This window comes from Petaurus breviceps, unplaced genomic scaffold (genome assembly GCF_028583685.1).
Source record: "Petaurus breviceps papuanus isolate PSGF00001 unplaced genomic scaffold, PetGlider_PUasm1.0 91133, whole genome shotgun sequence".
Taxonomy (NCBI): Eukaryota; Metazoa; Chordata; class Mammalia; order Diprotodontia; family Petauridae; genus Petaurus; species Petaurus breviceps.
Window position 1 is genome coordinate 80,528,339 of NW_027187419.1, and position 4,934 is coordinate 80,533,272.

Sequence of the window (4,934 nt, forward strand, 5' to 3'; positions counted from 1 at the left end):
CTATGGGTTTGCTGTTGTAGTTTGTTTATGTCCAACTCTTTATGATCCAATTTGGGGCTTTCTTGGCAAAGATACTGTAGTGGATTGCATTTCCTTCTCCATTTCAATATACAGATGAAGAAACTGAGGCAAACTGTTCAGTGACTTTCCCAGAGTCACACATGCTAGTAAGTGTCTGAAGCCAGTTTTAAACTCAGGAAGATGAGTCCTTCTGACTTCAGGCCTAATCCTCTATTCATTACACCACCAAGCTGCCTGTGCTTTTAATAAGTATAGATTGGCAACTCATTCTCAATTTAGAGTATTAAAAGAATTCCCTGAGGCACTTGGAAAAAAGTGATTTCGCATATTTACACAACTAGCATATGTCAAATACAGAACTTGAACCTAGGTCTTTCTGATTCCAAAGTCAAACTTCTACAATCACACCAGGATGCATAGTAAAGTATATCTAATAATACCATATATTTATATAGCCCTTTCTAGTTTAGCATATTTGCATGTATTATCTCATTATATCATCATAATAATCCTATGAGATAGAATGATGAGGTCTTATTGTCCTTACTTTGCAGATGAAAAAACTGGAGCTCAGGGAAGCTATGATTTGTTCAATACTCTCCCTCTCCCTCACTTAAAAGTAGGAGAGCTACAAATAAAACCCCAAATCTTCTAATTTTTCATCTACCGTTCTACCATAATTTTACCTTGAAAAATGCCTCTATCAGTCTAGAAGGTCTGTCATCTTTTTGGGGTCTGCTAATTAATGAATTGTGATCAACAACCTCAGGATGAACTCTCCAAACATAAATTCAACACCCCCTAACTATAGGCTTTTTATCTTCTTATTTCCTTTTAATATCATTTTGGGATGCAAACAAGCAAATTTTTTTTAAAAGCTATTGATAAAAGAATTGTGACATTCCAGGTAATGCCAGTTATATTAGAAAGATGAAGTGTAGATTCTAGAAAACCTGATTCTCTCAACTTCCTGATACAATCAAAGTTTGCCTGATCTTTAAGGGTGGCCAGACAGTTCAAAACGTGTACATTAAGAGAGGTTGGAAGGTCCAAAACAAATGGTTATTTTAAAAGTGGTAGAGGGAACAATTCCAGAAATACTCATATTTTTGCATGAGATAGCTCACATGAAAACAAACCTTTGAAAATCATATAAGCTAATAGATCAACATGTATAAAACATTATACATATGTGTGCATGTTGTATATACATATACTACAAATATATACATATATAAATCCTTTGCAAACCTTAAAGCACTATAAACACATAAACATTATAAATGCCGGAATTTGTAATTCTTGTCATGGAGATATATCCAGATGGCAATTAGGGACAATATATAGATATATTCAATGAGGAAGATCTAGGAAAAAAGCAGCAGCAACAATGATGACAAACATAATAAGAAAATTAGAAAAAATGAGTCAAATCTTACTGGAATCAGCAACAGAAGGGAACAAGATATAGGAGTTATAATGTCAGAAGGATAAATAAATAGCCCCAGTATTGTGTGGTATATGGGATGCTCTTAGAAACATACACTGCCCCAGCACCTAGATTGTGCTTCCACTAATTTTATATACTTGTGCCAGCAATGAACTTTGGACACAGGGAACAAATTCTGGTTGGGTAAGTCAAGTGAAATAGGGAAAATAAATATAATACTATCTTTTGCAATTTGTTACAAAGGAAGATGGAAAAATTTTAACTGATTCTGCCTCAAAAAACGCAAAAAAAGTTGAGAATATATATATATATATATATTTATATACATACATAATGTTTAACAAGAAACTCAGCAAAACTAGTTAATTTTGAAAGCAATTGTACATTATACATTGGAAGAAAGGACAAGAAAATAGATTTGAAATGGAACATAACCAACCCTTGTTTCTATAGTGATGCAATCTCATTGATGATGATATTAAAGCCATCACATTTAGATCTTAATGCCTGAGTACCTTATATACCATGTGAGAAAGTGATGATGCTTCTTCCTAAAAACAGAAAATAAGAGCAAATGTTTCTGACCAAAACGTCCTGGAGGCAATACAATTTTAAAATACTCAAGGACTTATTTTAAAAGAAATATTTGAGGACCAGATTTCACCCAAAATGGAAAAGTCTGTAAGTAATACAATTACAAAAAATAGGGTTCTTCAACTACTGTCCCAAATGCTTATTTTTCTCCATAAATTCTTCCAGAGCATGGTCTATGGATACAGCAGAGGTATTCTTATAGGGAACAAGTGAAGGCAATGGGAATTCTTTGTCAGTTAATTTCTTAATATAGATAACATCTTCACAATTATACAACAGATTGGAAACACTAGAAAATATAATAGTAATAATAGTAGTAACTAGTATTTATATAGCACTCTAAGTTTTATAAAAGGATACATTTTAATATATATATGTGCCTATACATATACACATATGTGTGCATGAATGTGCATTAATAACATGTGTATGAGTGCACATTCATACACATGTATATGAATGTATGTACATTTACATATGTGTTTATACACACATATAATCTGATTTGATCCTCAGAGCAACTCTGGGTAGAAACAGAGAAAAGTTGAAGTGACTTGTCCAGTTCACACAGCCAATAAGTATCTGAGGCAGAATTTGAACTCAAGTCTTCCTGACTCCAGACCCAGCACTTTATCCATTGTACCACCTACCTACATGATAAGATCCTATTGCAATTATTCTACATTAATTTTAAAATAAGTTTGACTTGGTAGAACAGAATTCATTATCAAAAGATGTCAAACAAGATGCCCCTCCCCGCCAAAATGAACAGCAACACATGCTACAGAAGTAATACTCTCCAACACTTCACTGAGTATCAACATCAAATGAAGTCTTAAACAGGGAGACATCACCTAAAATATTTTGGAAGATACGAGGATGTCTAGTGTTGAATCTAAATAGAAGAGGGAAGATGGGGTTTCCCAAATGCTTGGAATTAAATATGACAGCATACTCATTTTCTTCAACCCTTGAACATAACAATTTTCTTAATAAATAAAATTCTCCATCACTTTAAAGAGATCAACCTATAACCATTCACAACAGAAAATAAAATGAAAGAAAATACATATTGCCCATATTAAAAGATACCATTATGTAAACCATTTGAAATCAGTCTGTCATTACACATATTTTGGAGAAGATCTATATTTGAATGGAAGAAAGAATTATTATTATATCATATTTAGGAAATTTTGCAACTCTTTTAGTGAAGCTAAGTTACTGTCTTCATTAAAGTCCTACACTACAGTTTCTACACTAACATTCTCATGAAGATAGTGTAGTAGATAAAGAACTGACTCCAGGAGCAGAAAATATATGAGCTGTGTGACCCTGGGCATTTAGCCTCTCAGTATTCTATGAAACTTACTAAGATTCTAAGTAGCAAGGTACTGATTGGTATTGGTAATGGAAGTTTCTTCATATGAACAACGCTAAAAAAATCAAATCACAGGTCTGATCCAAAAAGGGGAGAAATACTGCTAACAGTATATGATTATGAATCAATTATGGAATTCCATTATCAAAGAAAAATCAGAATCATAGATAACAGAAGAAGCAATAAAAAGATGCAAAATGCATATAAACAAGTTTTTTTATGATATTACCAACAATGTTTTGTGAGCTAAAAGTAGCATAAAAGATATTATCAAGGATATACATAATATGAATATGAGGTTGGTCAATCTTATAGTGAGAATGGAGAACAACAGATGGCTAAAATGGACAAACAGTTCCTTGTGTGCCTGTACACTAGTGTACATCCATGAAATATTAAGAAAGGTAAATAATAAGTAAATAAATCTGAAGCTATTAAGAGAGTTAAGCAACCAATAAGCAATGGTTACTGTGTAACAAGCACTAGGGATACAAAAACATTTATTAAAAAAGATCTAAAAAAAATAAAATTAATAGGTGAGAGAGGAATATATTGGGAAAAAGAGAAGGGAAGAGATAGAATAGGGTAAATTATCTCACATAAATGAGGCAAGAGAAAGTTGTTATAATGGAGGGGAAGAGCAGGAAGGTGAAAAGGACTGAGTGAACCTTACTTTCATTGAATTTGGCTTATTGAGGGAAAAATATATACACTCAATTAGGTGTAAGGGGATAAGAGGGGGGATGATAGAAGGGAGGGCAGATTTGGGGAAAGGGTAATTAGAAGCAAATACTTTTGAAAAGGGACAGGTTCAAAGGAGAAAATAGAATAAATGGGGGGGGGCAGGATAGGATGGAGGGAAATATAGCTAGTCTTTCACAACATGACAACTATGGAAATGTTTTGTATAACTACAAATGTATAACCTATATTGAATTGCTTGTTTTCCCAGTGGGGGTGGATGAGTAGGGGAAAGGGAATCTGGGATTAAAGTTTAAAAAATGTTTTAAAAAAATGTTTTTATTGGGGGGGGGGGGCTAGGTGGCACAGTGAATAGAGCACTAGCCCTGGAGTCAGGAGGACATGAGTTCAAATCTGGCCTCAGACACTTAACACTTACTAGCCACGTGACCTTGGGCAAGTCACTTAACCCCAATTGCCCTGCCCTCCCCTCTCCAAAAAGAAAAAAAAAAGATATTTTTACATGCAACTTGGAAAGAAGATATGCAGGCAACGGAGTACAGAAAATCCACCTTTCCCTACAAGAAAGTAAGGGGGGTGGTAATGGAGGAACATAAGAGAGGGCAATTAGGGGCAAGGGGTATTCAGTATTCCTGTCATCTTGGGGTGGGGGTAGGGGAGAGATGGGGAGAAAATTTATAACTCAAAATCTTATGGAAATAATGTTGGAAACTAAAAATAAATCAATAAAATACCAGAAAGAGAGAGAGACAGAGAGAGAGAGACAGAGAGAGAGAGACAGAGAGA